Source organism: Rhipicephalus microplus, chromosome 3 (assembly GCF_043290135.1).
Source record: "Rhipicephalus microplus isolate Deutch F79 chromosome 3, USDA_Rmic, whole genome shotgun sequence".
Classification (NCBI taxonomy): domain Eukaryota; kingdom Metazoa; phylum Arthropoda; class Arachnida; order Ixodida; family Ixodidae; genus Rhipicephalus; species Rhipicephalus microplus.
The window spans coordinates 264126583-264150436 of record NC_134702.1 but is presented as its reverse complement, the minus strand read 5'-3'; the positions used below and the strand labels follow the sequence as shown (position 1 = coordinate 264150436).

Here is a 23854-nt window from a genome sequence, read left to right as displayed (position 1 = left end):
TTTGGATTGATGGCAAGCAGGACACAGTGGCTAACTCCTGTAGTATGGGGAGCTTTGTGATGGCTCCAGAGGAAGAGTTTGCAGGCAGCAACAGTGGTGAGGCCCTCAACAATTCTTTTTGCCAGCTTTCTTTGGTGTGTGGGAATCTGAGGCGCGCCCGCGACCATTTCGTGGGCATTCCACCGTACGGTCGCTGTCCTTTTCCTTCTCGTGCTCTGGTAATGACGCGGGGCGATAGGTAGTGTCGGCGCATTTCATTGGGGGTTGCAAGAACCGGCGAGGCAAAGTCACATGCGCTCCAGAAAAGGTCTCTCCTCCGTTGGCCAGCACTCGGTAAGCACGTGGTTTTCCTTCGCCCACGTTCCCTTTGGGAATCGCCGGACTGTTGCCTGTCTGGCTGCCTGGGCATTCTCGGCGGGCGTGTTTACCTGAGTGTTAGCTTCGGTACAGTACGCTAAGTCAACAGCGGTGCCTAGGGCTTGAAGTGGTTGCACCACGTCAAGCCCGCACTTGCCGCAAACTTGCATGTACAAGGTTTCCCTAACTTTCGCGACCAGGCCCAGTGGCCTTCGTGAGAGAGGAGTGCGCAGCATAGCCACGAGGACCTTTACCCGACCAGTGTTTCAAAGCTCGCCATTGCCAGCTGCGGCGTGCTCGCGGTTTCCCCTTATCGTGAACGTCCGCATGCGGGAGCCTTTGCTCTCCGCGTCCCGGGAGCGGACGTTGTACTGTTGTTCAGGGTGCCACCAAAGGCAATAAAGTGTTTGTGTATTGCTGTTAATCGAACACTGTTTTGCCACGCCGCGCTAATCGCCTTGTTAGTTGAGCGCGCGCGGAGCGGTGCGCTACACGTGAGTAGGTGGCGCTGATGTGGCCCTGTAGCTCGCTAAGCCTGAACCCGCGGTGATCAGCCGCTACGGCGAGTAGTGAGATCACCACAGGTGCAATACCTGTTGGGGTGACTATGTAACTGGGCTGGGCAGAGATAGTCGGAAAAGTATTACAGAATAATGATATTGAAGTGCGTCTTGGAAGCCTAAAATACAGATACTGTGATACATTCGCCTTTGATGTTACGAGCTATTTCTGAGATAAGTAGTTGCAAAAAGTGTCCTGGAATGCAGATGCACTCAAACGTCAATACAACGCACGGATAAAAGCAAAATATCGATTACAACAAAGTAAATCGTAAATAGTCTTCCGCTAGATACATTGTTAACAATAACCCTTATTGCGAATTTTTCGATACAAAGAACTTGGTTATAAGGGTGGCTTTTTTTATTTCAGGCGGAATATTGCCACGTTCCATTTCACAAGTTCTTGTTATCGTTCCGAAACAACACACGATTCTCGGCGCAAACCGCGCCTGCAGGTTTCGAGAAGGTTCCGGACTGTAGTAGATCATTTGGATAAGATCACGCCCACTGTGCGAACGGTACAGATCGTTCTGGAACCTACGCCACCGCCAGCGAATAACGCTAGAACATTCGACGGCAAGGGTATAAATGCCGACGCGCTTCGCCACTTGTCAGTTGTTGATCGAAGGCCGACGCTCCGTTCACCGCTATCAGTCCGAGACTGCTATCTGTGCGAGACTGCTGCTGTAATTGGACTTTCCGTTTACCGGGCACAGGTTCGCCCAAATAAACAGTTAAATCCCAACACGAAGTCTCTTGTCTTCGGCCACGTCACGACCTCGTGACATCTGGTGGAGGTGCTGCTTCGTTCATGTACCGCACGTCCCCGTCAAGCCGTGAACCCAGCCCACATCGCGGAGAAGACACCGACGCCAACCAGGAGCAGCGAACAAGCCGCCGACAGCAAGGGCTACCTCCGGAGTACGGGATTCTAGAAGACAAGGCGCGGAAGACCAAGGCCATGACCGCGACTGCAGCGACAATGACAACCGCCGCATCCCTGCCCACGATGGTCATGCATCAACCCAGGGAACCACCAATTTTTCATGGGTCATCGTTCGAAGACCCGGAGTCCTGGCTAGAAACATACGACCGTATGGCCGCCCTCAACCACTGGGACAACGAAGAAAAGCTCCAGCGTGTGTACTTCTACCTGGAAGACACCGCAAGGACCTGGCTAGAGAATCGTGAGTCCACGCTCCGAACGTGGGATGTCTTCTGCGGCGCATTTCTGCAAACGTTCGCGAGCGTCGCTCGCAAAGAAAGGGCCGCTGCTCAACTAGAGACCCGGGTTCAGCTACCAAATGAGAAGGTTGGAATTTTCACAGAGGAGATGATTCGCCTATTTCGTCACGCTGACCCAGACATGCCTGAGGAGAAGAAAGTTCGTTTCCTCATGCGAGGGGTCAAACAGGAGCTCTTCGCGGGACTAATGAGGAATCCACCGAACACCGTCCAAGAATTTGTATCCGAGGCGACCACCATCGAAAAAACCCTTGACATGCGCACCAGACAGTATAAACGTCGCCTGACTCCAGAATGCGCTGCTGCTCAAACCAGTGACTCCGAAAACCTGCGTGAAACGATCCGAGCGATCGTGCGGGAAGAGCTGCGCAAACTGTTACCTTCGGCGCAACCTCAAGTGGATTCGATCGCCGACATTGTGCGAGAAGAAGTTCGGCAATCACTTCGAATTCCCCAAACACCGTTGCCTGAGCCAGAAACTATGAGCTACGCCGCTGCAGTGCGCCACAACGCTCCTCCCCGTCCACGCCAAAACGCCGCCCCGTCACACTTCCGTCGCCAGACGCCACCGCCGCCACCACCCCAACCGACGTCCTACCGTTCCCCAGCGGGCCAACGCAGTGCACCGAGAAAAACGGACGTTTGGCGTGCACCTGACAACCGCCTGCTCTGCTACCACTGCGGCGAGGCGGGGCACACATACCGCCGTTGCCAGTATCGACAGATGGGACTGCGTGGCTTCGCCGTCAATGCACCGCGTCCGCAGCCAGGAGATCGGCCACGTGACATCGCCGACTACCTGGCAGGAACTCAATGGACACCCCGAAGTCCTTGCCGTTCGCCGTCGCCCAGCCGCCGCATGTCACCGCACCCCCGGCAGTACTCCGGCCCAACGCGGGGTCGGTCTCCTAGCCCGTATCCGGGAAACTAAGGGCAGCAACCGGTGGAGGTGTGGTTGCTGTGCGACGAACTACCGAAGATCCTCCGACAACGACGACGACGACGCCGCGACGGAGCTTTCCGAACACAATGCCAACCAGGCAAAGCCCTGATGGCGAAAGCTCACTTACCGGAGGTGGCCTGACGACGCAACATGGAAGCAGCGGATCAAGCCGACGCAGCCGTGACCCGACGCCACGCCCTAACTGTAATGCGAGACGGCGAACTAGCGACATCGACGTTCTTATTGACGGCCACAGTGTGACCGCTCTCGTCGATACTGGAGCCGACTATTCTTTCATCAGTGGGTCGTTCGCCGCGAAGTTAAAGAAAGTTAGGACAGCTTGGAAAGGCCCTGAAATCCGCACAGCCGGAGGTCATCTTGTAACGCCTGCAGGAATCTGCACAGCGAGAGTCACCATTAACTGCCGTATTTATCCTACGGACTTCGTAGTCCTACAGCGTTGCTCGAGAGATGTCATCCTTGGCATGGACTTCTTATGCCTCCATGGTGCTGTCATCAACCTAAAAACAAAGTCGATAACGTTATCCACAGAAGAAGCACTACCACCGCGCACGCCGTCAGGACACCATGTCTTGAATGTGCTGGAAGAACAAGTCACCATTCCACCTCGCTCAAGCGTCATTATTTCAGTCGGCGCTCCTAAATCACCTGACTTGGAAGGCGTCATTGAAGGCAGTCAGCATCTGTTGGTCACCCGAAATATTTGCGTCGCAAGAGGAATTGCAGAGCTGCGGGGAGGCAAAGCAATGGTTATGCTCACGAATTTCAGCAGTGAGTACAAACATGTGAACAAAGGAACAACGGTCGCATACATCGAAGAAATTGTCGAAGCCACCAGTGCTTTGGCCCTCGCCGATTCTGCGGAACCTGCTCAGAAGAACCAAGCCCCTCCCATAGCTTTCGACGTCAATCCCAGACTTCCGAACGATAAGCAAGAACAGCTCAAGGCCCTGCTCCTGCAATACGAAGATTGCTTTTCGTCGTCATCGAAAATTCGGCAGACCCCAGTCACGAAACATCGAATCATAACCGAAGAAAATGCCAGACCACTCCGTCAGAGTCCGTACAGGGTTTCGACGCGAGAACGTGAGGCAATGAAGAGACAAGTTGATGAAATGCTGCGAGATGACATTATCCAGCCGTCCAAGAGTCCGTGGGCATCCCCCGTGGTGTTAGTGAAGAAAAAGGATGGGACCCTACGCTTCTGCGTCGATTATCGCCGCCTGAACAAAATCACAAGAAAGGACGTGTATCCTCTTCCACGAATAGACGACGCCCTTGATCGGCTCCATAACGCCAAGTACTTCTCGTCAATGGACCTCAAGACTGGCTATTGGCAAATCGAAGTCGACGAAAGAGACCGAGATAAGACGGCGTTTATAACACCGGACGGCCTCTTCGAGTTTAAGGTGATGCCCTTCGGCCTTTGCTCAGCGCCTGCAACTTTCCAACGCGTTATGGATACAGTACTGGCAGGATTGAAGTGGCAGACTTGCCTTGTGTACTTGGACGACGTCGTCGTGTTTTCCTCGAGTTTCGACGAGCATCTTCGGCGCCTTGAAGCTGTACTTCAAGCCATCAAGACGTCCGGACTCACACTGAAGCCAGAAAAGTGCAGATTTGCGTATGAGGAGCTCTTGTTTCTGGGGCACGTTATCAGCAAGTCTGGAGTTCTTCCCGATCCACGGAAAACAGTCGCCATCGCCGATTTCCCGCCGCCCACTGACAAGAAGGCCGTGCGCCGATTTCTGGGCCTGTGCGCCTATTATAGGCGCTTCGTGAAAAACTTCGCCTGCATCGCCGATCCTCTCACTAACCTTACCAAGGCCGACTCGGAGTTCAAGTGGGAAACACCACAGGAACACGCTTTCCAGGAGCTTAAACATCGCCTCCAGACGCCTCCGTTACTTGCCCATTTCGACGAATTCGCCGAGACAGAAATACATACTGACGCAACCAGCGTAGGTCTTGGCGCCGTTCTTGTGCAGAGGGCTGACGGACTTGAAAGGGTTATTAGTTACGCCAGCCGATCGCTATCCAAAGCAGAAGCAAATTATTCCACAACAGAAAAGGAGTGCCTCGCCATCATCTGGGCTACGTCGAAATTTCGCCCCTACCTCTACGGCAGGCCCTTCAAAGTTGTGAGCGACCACCACGCCTAGTGTTGGCTAGCCACCTTGAAGGACCCTTCAGGTCGCCTCGCACGATGGAGCCTGAGACTTCAAGAATATGACATTACTGTCATTTACAAGTCCGGCAAAAAACACTCCGACGCTGACTGTCTCTCTCGTGCGCCTGTCGACCAACTGCTACCCGACGACTCGGATGACGACTACTTCTTGGGAACGATAACTACCGACGACTTCGCTGAACGACAGCGGGCCGACCCGGAACTTAAAGCCCTAATAGAATACCTCGAAGGCAGGACCGCCGAAGTCCCGAAGGTATTCAAGCGCGCACTTGCGTCGTTCTTTCTACGAAACGGTCTTCTACAAAAGAAAAACTTTTCACCGCTTCGAGCTAAGTACCTCCTTGTGGTGCCTTCAGCTCTGCGACCAGAACTCCTGCAGGCCCTGCACGACGATCCGACGGCAGGGCACCTCGGTGTTTCCCGCACGCTCGCGAGGATACAAGAAAGGTACTACTGGCCACGTCTTACCACTGACGTCACTCGTTATGTGAGGACATGCCGGGACTGTCAGCGACGCAAGACACCGCCGACAAGGCCAGCGGGACTTCTGCAGCCAATTGATCCACCTTGCCGACCTTTCCAGCAGATTGGTATGGACCTACTGGGGCCGTTCCCGACGTCGGCTTTCGGAAACAAGTGGATCGTGGTAGCTACCGACTACCTCACCCGCTATGCCGAGACAAAAGCCCTGCCAAAAGGCAGTGCATCCGAGGTAGCTAAGTTTTTCGTCGAAAATATCGTCCTACGTCACGGCGCCCCGGAGGTCCTTATCACCGACAGAGGAACGGCATTCACTGCCGACTTAACTCAAGCGATCTTGGCATACAGCCAAACAAACCACCGCCGGACGACAGCGTACCACCCACAGACCAACGGCCTCACCGAGCAACTTAACAAGACGATCGCTGACATGCTGTCAATGTACGTCGATGTCGAACACAAGACGTGGGACACCATTCTTCCGTATGTGACCTTCGCATACAACACGGCGGTGCAGGAGACGACGCAGATATCTCCATACAAATTGGTCTACGGAAGGAGCTCGGCAACGACGCTCGATGCCATGTTACCCAACGTCACCGACGAAGAAAACCTCGATGTGAGCGAGTACCTTCAACGCGCTGAAGAAGCCCGACAACTTGCGCGTCTTCGTATCAAGAATCAACAGACGACCGACAGCCACCGTTACAACCTTCGACGACGCTTCGTGGAATACAAGCCCGGGGAACGTGTTTGGGTGTGGACGCCGATACGCCGACGTGGACTAAGTGAAAAGCTTCTGCGACGGTACTTCGGACCGTACAAGGTGGTTCGACGTCTCGGCCCACTTGATTACGAGGTTGTCCCTGACGGCATCACGAACTCTCAACGACGCCGATCGCGACCTGAAGTCGTCCATGTCGCGCGCCTCAAGCCGTTTCATGCACGTTAACAAACTGAAACAGTGTTTTTTGTATTATTGTTGTATTGTAATTTATTCATTGTACTTTCTTGCATTTTTATTGTACCTTCATCTTTAGTTAAAGCATCGGGACGATGCCTTTTTTGAGAGGGGGGCAATGCCACGTTTCATTTCCTAAGTTCTTGTTATCGTTCCGAAACAACACACGATTCTCGGCGCAAACCGCGCCTGCAGGTTTCGAGAAGGTTCCGGACTGTAGTAGATCATTTGGATAAGATCACGCCCACTGTGCGAATGGTACAGATCGTTCTGGAACCTACGCCACCGCCAGCGAATAACGCTAGAACATTCGACGGCAAGGGTATAAATGCCGACGCGCTTCGCCACTTGTCAGTTGTTGATCGAAGGCCGACGCTCCGTTCACCGCTATCAGTCCGAGACTGCTATCTGTGCGAGACTGCTGCTGTAATTGGACTTTCCGTTTACCGGGCACAGGTTCGCCCAAGTAAACAGTTAAATCCCAACACGAAGTCTCTTGTCTTCGGCCACGTCACGACCTCGTGACAATATGAAAGTCGTTGTGAGCATAGAGTTTCCCATAATTAAATAGAGGAGACTCTGGCACTGCGATCCTTCAGTGACCATGGAAATAATGGGTAGCACACGAATTTGCCTAATCTTCGTACTTGTGGGGGGCAAATCGCATTTGTAGCTTTGTTTATTGATGTGTTTTGGTTTTGTTTAGAAGGAAAAAAATGAACTCTTTTGAGCGTTAGTGACCCGATTTGAAATGGTAAGCCCAAAAGATTCAGGTGATGAAGCACTTTCTTTGAACATTCGCTGCTTTTTTTTCCGTGGCAGAACAGCTCCAAGCCACATGAACACACATTGAGCCTGAAGTACGATGATTAGACAAATCCGTGTACTACCCATCATTCCTATGCTCGCTGAAGCGCTGTGCGTTGCAGCTCCCATATACATTAGCGCCAAAGTTCCCTCTAGTGTGTATTTAGGAAACTCTATGGTCCTGAGATGCGGTGTCAACGTAAAACTGTGTCGTATAACCAAGGTTTTTAATACATTATTTCTATGGGGCTTTTGCTGGGACCAAATCAATTCATCGCAAGAAACAGGTCGTCACCGGACCGAGAGACGTTTAATCAAAGTTTTACTGTATTTTGCAACAAGTCTAACAAGCATTGGACATCGATATCGACATACTTGATGACAACAAAAAGGGCTTTGCTTTAAATGCCACAGTTAAAACAGATCACTCGTATAATTAAGAAACACCAATGAATTAAGATCATGTTTGATGGCAGTTTTCCCCAGGGTCCAGGAAGTGCTTGCTCGGCTATTGCTCCAGTCTTTTCAACGTTGTAAAATCTTCATTGTCGTTAACACTATTCTTTCTGTGTGAACAAAGTCTTTGTGTCCCCAAAATGTCCTTCAGCCTTTTATCTCAAGTTCAATGTTTGAAACAAGCAGCTTTCCCCCATGCTGCCAATGTTTCCACAATGTTAAAAGTTTTTGAACACGGTTAAAAATGCTCAAGCTGGACCGTGTAATGCGAAATTAGGAAAGACTAAGAGGCCAGCGGTGATTCCGTATATTCATGGTATTTCTCACCATATAAGCTCAACGTTCATTTTCACTTTTCTGCCAAAATGAAGCTCAGCACGCTGTGTGCCAGAATTGATAAGTTCACCTCGTGTGTCAAGATGTTGTCTAGCAGAACGTGCACAGTCAAGCACCGCATGTCGTTTATTCTTTGCAAAGACGATGTCGTTTATTCCATTCTATTGTCATGCGGTAAGGTTTGTGGGTCAAATGAGGCACTGCCTCAACATTAACTTGCGTGAGCACTATAATTTATTAAATTGTACGCCAATCTCTCATTTTTCTGTGCACTGTGCGACCTGTGGTTGCACCCCAGAATTGTGCCGCACGACTACCGTTTATAGACACATGGATTCTTGCATGAGAGAGATATCTGAAGCCTTCGCTATCTGCAAAAATGGTGATGCGTGTGCTAGCGCACTGTCGATTGAATTACTTAGTTGCAAACTGACGTATTTGGAGAAGACATAATGATGTTTCAAGTCTTTTGTGACGCACACAGGTTACGTGTGTAACCTGTGTGCGTCGGCAGAAATAGGCGAGCCTTGCCTCTTAATTCTGCTGTTCTCGTGTTCTAACATGACTCTTTCTTCCTCCACGTCCGTCAGCTTTGGGGGAGCGGAAGTGTTTTTGACTGCTCTTGCCCGGATGTGGACTGTGGCGCTGCACTCGGTCTCTCAGGACATTTCGCGCGCGCGTGTCGGGAGTGAGTCAGAACCTCTCCAGGATGACGAAGAGTAAGCACACATTTCTTTCTCGTTCGTCAGCTCTTTTTGTTTGGGGCTCTTTCAGACTTCGCCAGCGGTGCCTTGTGCCCACGGTGAACGCTTACCTTTCGTCGCCCCTTACGAACGCTAGGTCGAAGAGCTGTGCGGTGTCTGTGGGTGTGGTCCTACTACGCCAACTCGTACCTCTCGAAGCCAACGCAAGCAGATTTTACTCTCGCTCGCGTGATCGGGCCCTGTTATGCTGAATCGTGAGAGCAATGCAGCATAGTCACAAGGGCCCGTTTCCCTCAGCGACCTGTCACCAAGAATCCGTATTGCCCACAGAGAAGTGCACACGGCACCCTGTGTTGTACTTCTCGCCGTGGTCTGGATAAGCCTCTTCCCTTTCCCGCCGACTTTTTGCAATGGGCTCTGTACTGTGTTTTTGGCGTTGCAGCAGGCGATAAAATGTTGTGTCCTGTTTGAGAGCGAAACTGTGCACTTGTCACGCTGTGCTCGGTGCCTTGGCTGTCCAAAAGCGCGTGTGGAGCGGCGTTAGTCACGCGAGGTGGCAGTGAACGCATTCCGTGCAACTCGCTAAGACCGAACTCTTGCTAGTGACCGTAGTCCTTTGGGATACGCTGTACACTACAGTGTGCATGCTTTTTTTTTTTGTCTGTTTCAATTGAATGAAGCAGCGAGTTGTCGGGCAGGGCTCGTGTTGTGAAGTCTTTCGTTGTGCTTCATCTTCTGGGCTATATAAATATATGCCAGAAGTGAACTTCCCTTGCCTGGGCCATATCCCCTTCAGGCATGAATTATGATGCACCTTCTAGGAATGGGTCAAATTCACATATCATATTTGCAAGGCCCTCTGTTACATTTCGACAAAGAAAATGAAGTCAACTGCTGTTTTGTGTGACTTTCAGCAATTTGTAATTAGCATGAAATAAGTACTTTATTGTTCTGCTGTGAGCCGTGTTTCATTATAACATAGAAAGAATCAAATCAAAGGCTCTAAATGTCCACGTAAATTGGTGTTGGTTTCTTTCAATCCAGGAACAGCAAAATACCTTATTTACTCGAATCTAGGCCGACACCAATGCTAAGCTGACCCCCTAGAGTCTGAAGCCTGGAAATAAAAAAAAAACTTACCTCGTATGTAGGCCGAACGAAACAGCGAAGACAGCCTTCACAAAGAGAAAATATTTATTGATCATAAAGAGGAAACAAAGCAGTTGGCTCATGATGCAAAAACATAGCTGCTAGTCTTGTTGTGTGTGTTTCTTTGCATTTTTTATGCTGCTTTTAGTTATTTGAATCATAGAGATGCCACGCTCACTTTGAGTCACCACTACTTTCGTCGTCGCTGTCTTCAAACGTTGCGCAATCCTCGGTGCCATCAAGTGCACTGGATATGCTGCACTTACTAAAAGTGTGCACGATCAAAGTTCCTGGGTTGTCCTACGCCACAGCCCCTTCAGCGACGCACATTTTTTTCTGCCACTCCAAGGTATCGCCTGACTTGAACGTTGCACAACGATTCTGCACCTAGGATAACTTTCTTTTTATAAACGGCCCTATAATGACACCGCCTGTGAAGTGCCATTGAGCTACGCCACACACAGACCACTCGAAGCGCGCCTCAACACTTGCCACAAAGATCAAAATGGCGGTCTCACGTATGTACTTAAGCCAGCCGTTGACTTGGCCACTATCGACTATAATACTGTCTAGGGGGCACTAGTTGTGCATCACTTTTTTTTTAATGAAAAATGGCGCGCTTTTCAAAATCCGCGAATCTAAGCCGACGTTAGACTTTAATGCAAATATATTTGAAAAAAAAAAATTATCGGCCTAGGTTTGAGTAAATACGGCAAACCTTCATTTCACAATGTGCCATGTCGAACATTACAGCACCTTCACCAAAGTGTCATTATGGAAGATAGAAGTGGGGCGTGGTATGTGACAAGGACTGGAGGAGAGAACAGCAACACAAGCGCACACTCGCAACTGAAAGTTTATTGAAGGTGCAACACATATATAACTTACAAAAATTGTCACATGATACAAGTGCATTATGTGCTGCCTCAGAAAGTAAAAGAATGAGCATTGGCCCTGTTGCAAAAGCACAACCTTGAAAAGCCCGCTGCAGCTGTAAAGAAATCGGAAAAACTACTTAACTTCAGATTTTCTTCGTGGCGAAGATCCACAAGCCTTGGATTCCTTTCCGTGCAATAGTGACAGAAAGAAGCACCTGGCAGCGTAATGTTTCAATGTTTCTGCAGGACTTGTCTACAAGACTTGTCGGTGTGTGACCCGTTCAACATTACAAGCTCTGATGAACTTGTAAGTTTTTTTTTAAACAGTCTAACACAGATGCACACCAGTTCTTCATCATAGACGTAGAAGATCTGTACTGTTCAATGCCTATCGATGACCTTTTAAATAGAGTTCGATATTGCATAATTGAAGAAAATGATGATATTAAGTTCCATAATTCCTGAAGTTTGTTGGTCAGCACGTTTTTGGAGATTTTGTCAGTTTACTTACAATTCACCTTTGTGGAATGGAAAGGAAAATTCTACTTACAAAAAAGAAAGGTTCGCATTAGCTCTAAGGTTGATCCTGTGCTCAGCAATATTTTTCTAGGCAGAATCGACAAACAGATTAATGAAAATTTGGGAACTGTGGCAATAAAAATAGATATGTAGATGACTTTCTTGTGTTCATCACTCCAGGTTGTTTGGAACACAAAGTTTACAACGGTTTGAAACTGTTTCAAGAGCACAGTCGTGGGTTAAAATTCACAATGGGACTACCAAAAGCAAAATAATTACAGTTTTTGGAGTTAAGAATAACGACCGAAGATAACCATGTGTGCGATCGTACCTCCCATGCTCAAAAAAGCCAATACTTAATTTTAATTTAGGAAATTCAAAAATTAGCAAAAATGGGGTAGCAGTATCTTGCCTACGAGCAGCAATAACCAAATTATGTCCAGACAAACTGCCCGGAAGTTCCAGCAACCAACTACAAAGGTTAGCACGTGCTGGTTTCCCGCAGACGGTCTTGTGCAAGGTAGCGCAGAAGTTATTAAAGAGCCTGAAATGAGGTTTGAAGGCACAAGAAGCAGAGAATGAAATATCGCAAACATCTAAACTTGTAGTCATTCCTTACATTCATAAAATGTTCCATGGGTGGAAGAATGTGGCTAATTGCATCGATGTGAAACTGGTTTTCTCGGCTCTGAATAAACTTAATAGTGCATTTGCAAGAATAGAGAGAAAGATAGCAGGGAAAGCGAAGTGCATAGAAAACAAGGAATTTCAGGTCAAACACAGCTCTCCTTTCGTTCAATGTGTCATAGGAGTTGTGTACCTGATTCCACTCTAATGCGGACGTGTATACGTGGGCCAAACCAGTCTTTGTTTAAATATTCCTTTACAGGAGCATTACAGGGCGGTCACCTTGAAGAACGGTACCTACTTGGTGCAACATTGCATTATGTGCAGTTGCTCACCCTTTTTTGTAGACACGACTGTCCAATCAAGGCACAGGGACCACCCGCGAAATAATAGAACCATTTCACATTAAGAGATGCGGCGAAATATATGTTAGCCATCCCTCCATTTCCATTTCAGAGAAAGAGTACTTATATTTGGTAAACTCACTGTGCAAATATTTTTTGTTTATTTTATCCCCTTATGTATATTTTTGCTTATCTTTCTTGTTCAGGCGCATGCGCCTTTATGAAATTTTAATGACGTTTTTGTGGAATTACAATGGTTTTTCTGTTGTTTTTTTTTTCGTTTTTTAGGCAAGAGAATTTGTATCATGTCACAATTCTTGTAAGCTATATATATGTGTTGCACTTTGAATAACCTTTCAGTTGCAAGTGTGCGCTTGTGCTGTTGTTCTCTCCTCCAGTTCGTGTCTATCATTCATAATGAACCGCTACCAACTAGCCCAAATGGCTGTTTTGCTTTACCAAAGTGATTGATCACAGTCATGCACAACACAATGAGATTATGTGAAGGCAATGTAGAAGGTTCTAATAAGCCGTGCATCTTTCTCTTTTTTTAGCCGTCGCACAAAAAATAGCATAAGCAAGTTTCGTACTCAAATGACGGGGATATGTATTGCCACATGACAGGCAACCGACAAAAATGTGGAGAACAAGAGCAATGATTGTGTGAGCAAACGAAAAGATTGAGAGGAGAGGACGTCTGTCATTGGTCGTGAAAGCGACTGTTCTCATGAAAGCATTTATAGGGACAATGAAGCACCACTGTCCCTATCACTGTCTGGTACGTAGGAGTGCTATTTCAGTGACAGTTTAATATTCAGTACAGTCACCAGCAAGCTTAACTTAAACGCTCTGCAGTGTGGCCTGGAATAGTTAGACTGAAGCCAGCCAAAAAGCGTTGGGCACTTGTGTCGAGACAATACATCTGTATGCTTGGATAGAGTATGTCAGCGTACATGGTTAAAGGGTTACTGACACGAACATTTTGGTCTCCTGTTTTCCTTTTTTTTTTTTGCTGCAATGTGTTCCTGGGTGCTTGTTAGTCAAAACACGACACATCGTTTTCGGCAGCGTGTAACAGATAATTAAAACAGGCTCGATATTACTGACCAGTGTCAGTTTCGGTTTAAAAAATTCCAAGCCACTGGGTGCAACTATCGCCACCTAGCGGGTGCAACGCTTGACCATGTCAGCGCACAGAATTGTGATGCACTTCCGCATGGTTCACATCAAGAAATTTTTTTTTAGACAAGAAACAGGACAGTAATGTTATGTCATTAAACACAAAACTTTCAACTTTTGCGCCGTGGCTATGGACCCGCAATCAGCTGCCAAGTAATAGTCCGCTAGAGCAAACATGACCAAAGAAAAATAGTGGCTATGACATTGTCATAACTTGCTGCAGTGTGGGCACGTGAGGGAAGTAGGGGGTCTGAAAGGGTCCCCTTTTGGTGTGTCAATAGTGTGATAGAGTTGATCACACGCAATTTCAAAATGAATTTAAAATACTTTCCAAGCTATGTTCGCTGTTGATATTTTGGAGACGGTGCAGATGTACATGTACGGTGTGGTCCACTGTTAGGGGGAACACGCGTGTGCACAGCCGAAGGTCCGCGGGGCGCTATCTGCTGGCGAAATTTGGAAACACGGAGCATGCGCACTAAATCGCAAGGGTGGTTCGTGCCCTGCGTTGTCTGCTACCTCCCTGCCTAAGCGTTCGGCGCGGGCTAACGCCGTGCCATGTGTTTCAGATGCTCATTTCATCAAGCACCGATTTCCTTGTGTGTTATCAAAGGCAGCCGGCTGGTTCAAGCATTGTGCAAAGCTTACGACTAACATTTCTGTGAGCATTGACACTGTAGGTTATGCAAGTGATGAGCTTTATTATCACTTTCATAGAATTCTACAGCTGCGGGCATAATTCTTCACTGAATGAATTTTCTGTGGTGACAGCTCTCGTATGTGGCATGGCCAGAGCACATGAGGATGAAAGGCTTCTCATAGTCGAGGTCTACACTGAAGAATGCAGTCAGTGTGCTGTCGCTGCCGTGGTAAACAGGCCACTGAAGACCGCGACAATGTTCGTGTGCCCTCTTCCCCCCAGTCACCTGAAATAGTGTGGGGAAGACAGAAATAGTGTGGGGCAGCCAAACTCTCCACGTCAAATCTGTAGATGACCTCTGGGCTTCTGTAAACGAAGAGTGGGAGTAGCTTAAGCACAATTCATCCTTCACGGAAACTCTGTACAGGTTCATCCGCTTGCAAGGATGAAGGCTGTACTCGACGCTAGAGGTGACATCGCCCGACACTGAACGAAGCTTTTTATTCTAATGTTAAGAGGTCATATAGAGCTGGCCTGCTCCATCTTTTGTCACAAAAATCAGACGAATAAATTTTCTCTTTCGTGCTTCCTCTAATGTATAGTTTTATGCACATTATTTTTCATGTGCACATATACTGGGGAAGCGCAGTACTTTTCATAAAAGTGCATGTTATCGCGATTCAAAATATGCAGCTTATTCTCATTTTTTATTTTTTATAGAATTACCTGCAGTGCCACAAGGGCATAATTGCAGGGTGTTAACACGATTAATCACGTAAAAGCACATATGTTTACACAGACAAAGATAAAAGAATGAGCTAATAACAAAGTGGTGTATGCAACAAAGAGGCGACATATGGAAAATTTGTATGTAAAAACAGCTGGAACTGGGAAAGTGTTTTACAATCTGCTATACCTTTAAGAAGTCTGTTCTAAATCGTGGAGGTGTGAGGAAAGAATGAATAATGAAACACATTTGTGCGGCATCGTGTTTCAAGTACCTTATAGTCATGATCACAACGCATAGAGATGAAGTGAGGGGGAAAAATGTACAAGCTTTTGTTAATACCTGTGAGATCTGAGTAAATACGGAAAAAAAGTTCCAATTTTCTCACTAAGCGGCGTTGCGCTAGGGTTTTCCAGCCAAGGTTGTCTTTAATTAATGAGATGCTGCTTTTATAGTTGTAATTACCAGAGACAAACCTGGCTGTGCAATTCTGGATACGCTCAAGTTTATTTACAAGACAGATGGTGTCTGGGTCACATGCTGCGCAAGCATACTCGAGTAATGGACGAACGTTCGTATTATAAAGGTATTCTTTAACGCTCCTGGGGGCTTTGTGAAAATTACGTCTAATGAGGTTAAGCATTCGGGAAGATTTTAATGTAACATGTTCAATATGCCTAGCCCATGACAGATTTTCTGAAAAATAAATGCCAAGGTATTTGTAATGCTGTACCCGTTCAAGTGATGTATCGTCCAAATGATAATCCAGTCTCACAGGCAAACGTTTGCGGGTAAAAGATATTAACTGACATTTAGTACTATTCAAAGACATACACCATGTGGAACATCAAGTTTGAATTTTGTTTAAATCGCTTTGTAGGCTAATGACATCTTGTTCGTTTATTATGCTTCTATAAATGACGCAGTCATCTGAATATAATCTGACATTGCAATGAAGACCCTGCACAATATCATTGATATAAATCAAAAATAACAAAGGTCCCAAAACAGACCCTTGCGGCACACCTGAAGTAACTGTTATTCCAGTTGACGTGCAGCCATTAATTATGACATGCTGTGTTCTTCCGGAAAGGTAATTTTTAATCCAAACAACTATTGCCGTATGAATACAGAGAGGTGATAATTTATGCTATAACAAATCATGAGGAACAGTTTCGAAAGCCTTTCTAAAATCTAAAAAAATGAAATCAACTTGAAATCCTGAATCATAGGAGTAAAAAAGATCATGGCAAAGTTCAACCAACTGCGTTGTGCAGGGCAAGCCAGACCTGAACCCTTGTTGAGCTGGTGAAAAGAAACCCTTGTTGTCTAGGTGTTTCATCACAGAGCTGTAAATGATATGTTCTAAAGCTTTACAACATACAGAAGTTAGCGAAATTGGTCTATAGTTTTGAATAGAATGTTGGGAACCACTTTTATGAATGTGAACAACTCCTGCTGTTTTCCATTGATTTGGTACAGAACAACTGTGTAAAGATTCATTGAACAAGACGACTAAGAATTTAGCGATTTCCTGAGGACATGCTTTGAGTACCTTGGTTGGTATGCCATCAGGACCTCCAGTTGAATTGTTTTTCAGGTTACTAATGAGCTTAAAAACACCATTGTACGTGACAATGATCATGGGCACGTGTTCGAAAACACGGATTTAAAATAGAAGTTAAAAGAGCAAGCCTTTTCGTAATCGTCAAAGACTGCTTCTCCGTTTACCAAAAGATTTGGTATCGCGTTCACCTCTTTACTTTTCGCTTTAATAAATTTCCAAAATTCTTAAGGATTATTTTTAAGAGCTACATCGAGTGAAGAAATGTATTTCTTCTCATTTACTTTAATTGAACGTTTTATTTTGTAGCCTATGTCACGCATTTCTTCAGGCACACTCTGTTTGTGATTTTTTAAATATGCAGCATAGAGGCGGCGTTTCCTGCTAATTAAAGTTCGTATTTTCTTGTTTACCCATGGTTTGTCGTTGTGGCGTTGACTTGTTACGAGTTGCTCCTTTAAAGGGTCACTCACCAGGCCGCATACCGAATTTCAGTTAGACAGTGAAAGTTGTTGGGTGTCCGATGAGGAACGTTTTACCACAAAAATTTTTCGAATCGGTTCATTACGAGCGGAGAAAACAGGTTTTTCTGAAGCAGCGCGAAACGAGGGTTAGAGGAGGCAAGCTTGAAACCCTTGCCGCTTCTCCCCGTAGCCTTCGCAAGCCAAATCTCTTCCCCACCCTCTCCGGCATCCGACCAAGAGGCGACGTGCGCATGACGTGCCCGAACAAGCCCAGCCCCCATGCACGCGAGCGGCGTTGCTTTGTTGACCAGCGTTATTTTGTGGTCTTCTGCCTGTTTTTGCGGGATTGTTTGGAAACGCTGGCTTAGACGCGGTAGAGTAGATTAGCACAATGAGTGCGCGAACGCGCAGGAGCGTTCTACGGCGGTCGTCTGCTCAATGCGCTGACCGTGGGGGCCCGAACGCATGCGAAATGCTGGCACATTAGCCTCGCATCTCGTAGCGTTTCACGGGAAAAGATGTAAGAAAAACGCGCACAATTTTTTATTGCGTCTTATTATTTATTTCATGTTTTCTTCATCTCTTAAAGCAACAAATACATAAAGTATGCATGTTGTGTTAAATAATTTTTGCCATGTCACGTGGTATACTGTTGACAACGTCAGAGCAGAGTCGTCTACATAGAGGACCAACGTCACCGCATTGCCGTGTACATAGGGCCATTCCTACGCCCACGTCATGCCCTCATTCTCTCCGCGTGCGCCGGCAGAGGGGAGGGGGAGCAGCTTTCATCTTGAAATTTGACCCATTTCCACGGCACGTAGCGTTGCAAATTTTGGCAGACGTGATCATGAACGCCTTGTCTACGCATTGCGCTTGTCAGCTCAAAATTGTCAAACCTGGTTAGTGGCCCTTTAATGAAAAATTCACATGATTTAGAACGTTAAAACTAACATTTGCCGGGATGCAGCGAGCAAGAGAGCGAACTTCATTAGGGATCACGCTGTATTGATCCTTTGAAGAGATTTGGTGCTCAAGTGTTTTCTTAACTCGCTACAATGATATAGGGGTTATGGTGCTCGACTGCTGGCCTGAGGTCACGGGATCAAATCCCGGTCGCGGCAGCCGCATTATCGGTGGAGGTGGGAACATTCGAGGCTTGTGTACTTTAATTTGAACACCAGGTGGTTGAAATTTCTGAAGCCTTCCAATGCGTCGCTCATAATCGTACTGCTATTCTGCGATGTTAAACCCGAATATTTATTATTTTTAAGCATTTATTAACATGCTTTTAAATATAATCGCATGGCTTTTCATTGTATATCGCCTTTAATCGAAATTTCACCACTGTGGTTATGAGTCGCATTGTTTGAAAACTGGTGATATACCATAGAATAAGCAAGCTGGAGCTTTTATGTGCCTGCTGAATACCTGATGGGGCGCCGGCAGACAAGGGGGGGCATGAATCGCTCCGCAAAAAAAACGAAAGCGCTCGGCAAGCACAGGGGGGGAAAGCAGGAGACGATATGGGACAAGTGCCGCCCTTGCCCTTCTATGAACGTGCGCCACGTTTACAAATCTCGCCACCAGTTCGCGCCACACGGGCCGCGGCCAGGCGTTCGTACTGTACACGAGAATAGATCTTGCAGGCCGCGAAATTTTGTGTCAATAGCCTTTTTACATCTTGGCAAGAGTATTCAAAGCTAAGCAGCACTGGCGTCAATTAAACTGTTTCAGGACTGTTGTGGAGCGATCAAGTTAAGCTTGCCACTAACTGGCAGTCTCAAAATTACAAAGATCACTGCACTTTTGCTGATTTATTTTAGGAAGAGCTTTGTTTAATCAGCTCAATCAGTTTAATCAGTTCATCAAGCATTCAAATGTTACTGGCGCGTTGTACAACATGAAGGGCATGACTTTAACCTGTATAGACCATCGGGTGTAATGAAGGCGGTCTTCTCCTGATCATTTTCATTGACCGCTATTTGCCAATAGCCCGAACAAAGGTGAATAGAAGAAAAGTATCATGCACCATAAAGGGAATCAAGGGCGTCGTCTATTCGCCGCAGAGGGTAGACATCTTGGTGATTTTGTTGGGGTGCCGGTGGTCGATGTAGAACCGCCAGGTATTGTCTTTCTTTTTTACAAGTATCACAGGCAACGCTCAAGGGTTCGAAGATGGCTCAATGATGTCCTTAGCGAGCATCTTGTCAACTTCCGTCTGAATGATGCTGCGCTCGGTCGTCGAGACACAATAAGAGCATTGATGTATAGGTCTTGCGTCTGCGGTGTCAATTCAGTGCGTCACCAGAGACGTTTGTCCAAGTTTTGGTGAAGCGAAATCAAAAACATCGCGGTATGACACCAACAAAAGGCGTAGGTTTAGGTTTTGAGAAGGGTCAAGGTTGGTGGCAATCATGTCGCGTCATCAGGTTTCGGGCTAGCAGCAGGGCTGGCTGGAGGCAGTGGTGGGGTATAAATGGCCAGGGCAACAGAGTCGTTTGCATCTAACGGTGATAACATGCCCAGCATGATACCGTCAGGAAGCAGTTGTGCGCAGCATCCAATATTCAGAACAGGTATGCAAGTGTTGTTCGCAGAAACAGTTACAAGAGAGTGAGGCAGAGCTACTCGTCGCATTAGAACAATGTCCAAGAAGGGGGTAATTAAGAAGTCGCCATCACGTACCGGTGCGTCTGTGTTAAATGAGACAAAAGTTGCGGTACCTGGACTCAAGCTAACAAACTGGACGACACATAAACATGATGGCAAAGCGATAGTGAGGTAAGGTATAGCAGGAAGCTCTAACTGTAACAAACCAGAAGAACAGTCGATCAGGGCAGAATGCGTGCTCAGAAAGGCGTGGCCGAGGATTAGGTCACGAGGGCACTCATTCAGAACAGCAAAAAGAAGTGAGGTCTTGTTGTCATCGAAGCTCACATGCGCAGAACACATTTTAAGGACGGTAGGTGTACGGCCATCGGCTACGCGAACAGCAAGTGATGAGGCGGGTGCAACGACTTTACGGAGACGATGAGAAAGGTGAGCGCTCATGACTGTAATTCGGCACCTGTGTCGATAAGCGCTGAAACAGGCACATCGTCTACTTTTACATCCAAAAGGTTCTGCGAAGTCGCCAGAGTTAACCGGGGATTTTCAGGTCAATAAGTCCGGGCGCTGCACTGTTCAGTTTTCCGAAGAAGGATGGCGTGGGAAAAGCGAAGGGGAGCGACGAGACATAAGTGACCGAGAATATCGCTGGGTCTAGGTGGACAGCGAGCGGTTATTGCGTGGGGTCTATGTTCGGGCATTATGATTCGGTGGGTCCTCATGGCTGCGCAAAGGGGAGGATCGAGTGTCGTCTGGACGGTATGATAAAGAGGGGACGATGGTCGACGATAGCAACAATAGCGGGAATAGTGGCCGACACCATTGCAATTGAAACATATCAGCCTGTCATCACGCGTGCGCTACTAGTTCGGGTCCCGGTACTTGGAAAACGTCTGTTGTGGCCAATGGTATGAAGCAGGGGTGACCGCGGGACAACTTAGTGCACATACTGGCTGTATGCCAGCATTTGCCTGTTCTTGGCGCACGACGGCCTGGATTAGTGACAGTTTCGTGTGGGCTTCCTCATGAGAACGAGCCTGGGTAGCAGAGGGAGTTCCTGCCGGGATCTCTCGTCGCACAAGACACAAAAAGTTTTCGGGACTGGGAGGCGGCTGGATCTGGATGACTTCGCACGACGACGTAGCAGCAGTGTTAGAGAATTGAACAAACTGCTGCTTGACTCGTTGGCTCTTTGCTTTTTCGAATCGTTGGCACTTTGGCACTTTCTGATAATGTCATCAATAATGGAGCGGTAGAATCTGTTGCTGGGCCTGTTGGTACATACTTGAGCAAACAGAGAAACCAGCTTAGGGACGCGTACACAAGAGGAGAAGACGACACACACACGCTGGAACTTGCAACAGGTTTAATGAAACCATAACACATAAAGTTCCCAGAAAAAGCAATCGTGCATGCATCGTACAAAAAAACACGTCATACACTAGAAAAGAGAATGAACATCAGTACCCACATTTTCCTAAATATCCAATCTCTTTCTTTGATAGTGATAGTGAAGGCCCGCCGCAGTGGTCTAGTGGCTAAGGTACTCGGCTGCTGACCCGCAGGTCGCGAGATTGAATCCCGGCTGTGGCGGCTGCATTTACGATGGAGGCGGAAATGTTGTAGGCCAGTGTGCTCAGATTTGGGTGCACGTTAAAAAACCCCAGGTAATCAAAATTTCCGGAGTCCTCCGCTACGGCATCTCTCATAATCATATGGTGGTTTTGGGACGTTAAACCCCACATATCAATCAATGATAGTGATATTGAAGGTACACTAATGCATCTTTTTGAGCCATGTTGCCAAATATTGTCGCGGTTCAACGTAAGCAGTGCACCGAGACGTTGAGTCCGAGAACAGACGGCGTGTGTTTTTTATGCAGGAGCCAAGAGCAGGCGAGCCAAAAACGAAAGTACGTCGTCTTCTTCAGTCTCCCTTTTCACGAGGCTGTTGGCGCGCACATCGTCTTCGTTCTTTGTTTCGGGCGCGGCATTTGCCTCCCCTTAAAAGAGCATCGCCCCGATGCTATAGCTGAGACAGTAGTCTGCGCAAGAAGTCACTTTGTAGAAGCGACGGTGCCTCGCAGAGTCACTCGCTGACGTATGGCTTAATGCGCACTACGTGCACAAGCTCAGGTCGGTGCTGGCGACGCCTTGAACAGTTTGGGCTATCCGGGACGACTTCATAGGTAATGTCACTTAGTCGTCGCAGCACTCGGTAAGGTCCGAAGTACCTTCTGAGCAATTTTTCGGATAGTCCCCGTCTTCGTACAGGTGTCCACACCCATACCCTGTCCCCGGTTTCGTACGCTACAGGTGTATGACGTTGGTTATATCTGCCTGCGTTGTACTCTTGCTGTTTGTATATTCGCAGACGTGCGAGCTGCCTGGCTTCCTCTGCGCGTTGAGTAAACGCGTCAGCACTCAATTCGTTGTCATCGGATTCGTGTGGCAGCATCGCGTCTAACATCGTTCTTACTTCTCGTCCGTAAACAAGGCTGAATGGGGTCATCCGTGTGGTTTCTTGTTTCGCAGTATTGTATGCGTACGTTATGTAAGGGAGAATCTCGTCCCAGTTTTTGTGTTCGAAGTCCACATACATTGAAAGCATGTCTTCTAGAGTTTTGTTAAGTCGCTCGGTCAACCCGTTGGTTTGTGGATGGTAAGCTGTCGACTTGCGATGAATAGTACCGCTGAGCACCAACACATGATCTAAAAGCGCGGCCGTGAATGGGGTTCCGCGATCTGTTATAACGATCGATGGCGCACCGTGTCTCAGCACAATGTTCTCTATGAAGAACCGGGCTACCTCCTCTGCTGTGCCTCTCTGGATGGCTTTTGTCTCGGCGTAGCGAGTAAGGTAGTCGGTCGCCACTATAACCCAACGGTTACCAACACTAGAGGTGGGAAGTGGGCCCAAAAGGTCCATTCCGATCTGGTCAAACGGCGTTGTCGGGATCTGGACAGGGTGTAGCAAACCGGCTCGTTTCGTTGGAGGTGACTTGCGCCGCTGGCAATCGAGGCAGGTCCGAACATGATGCTTCACGGTAGCGGTGAGTCTAGGCCAGTAATATCTCCCTCGAACTCTGCTCAGTGTGCGCGTGTAGCCTAAATGTCCAGATGTTACCTCGTTGTGGCACGCTTGCAACACCTCAGATCGAAGAGTGGTAGGAACGACAAGCAGGTAGGTGGACCCGTCTGACGAGAAGTTCATTTTGTAAACGACATTGTTTCGCAGACAGAACGACGATAGTCCTCTTGTAAAGGCTTTGGGTGCATTCTGGCTTCGTCCTTCTAAATAATTAATCAAGCCAAGTAGCTCAGGATCGTCATGCTGGTGATCTGCTATGGTTGACGTGTCGAGGATTCCGAGGAATGCTGTTTCTTCATCAAAAGCAGCAGCCGACTCTATTGGTGATCGAGATAGGCAGTCGGCGTCCGTGTGTCGTTTTCCCGACTTATACACCATCGCTATATCAAACTCCTGTAGTCTAAGGCTCCAGCGGGCCAATCGCCCGGAAGGATCTTTCAGACTTGTTAACCAACACAACGAATGGTGGTCACTGATAACCTTGAATGGGCGGTCGTACAGGTATGGGCGAAATTTCATAACTGCCCACACCACGGCCAGGCATTCCTTTTCAGTGGTCGAGTAATTTGCTTCTGTGCGTGACAGAGTTCTGCTTGCGTAAGCAATCACTCTTTCCTCGTCATCCTGGTGCTGTACAAGCACAGCTCCGAGGCCAACATTGCTGGCGTCAGTATGGAGCACTGTAGAGGCTGTGTCATCAAAATGGGCAAGTACGGGGGTCGTCTGTAGACGTTGCCGCAAGTCATTGAAAGCATCTTCCTGTTCGTCGCCCCAAACAAATGCAACGTCATCCCTCGTGAGACGAGTTAAAGGTGACGCAATGCGTGCAAAATCTGGAATAAATCGCCGATAATATGCACAGAGACCCAGAAAACTCCTCACTGCCTTTTTATCTGATGGTGTTGGAAACTGCGACGGCGGCAACTTTTTCGGGGTCTGGACGAACTCCTGCATAACCCATTAATTCCCAGTATGAGAAACATTCTTCCAAACTTCAAAATA

General features: G+C 47.6%; 1 protein-coding gene across 7 annotated transcripts in view; it reads left to right on the top strand.

The window, feature by feature from the left end:
* The window catches only part of LOC119168288 (uncharacterized), a 106965-nt gene that overhangs the window by 21623 nt on the left and 61488 nt on the right, over positions 1 to 23854 (top strand). The gene's annotated exons all lie outside the window — the stretch shown is intronic.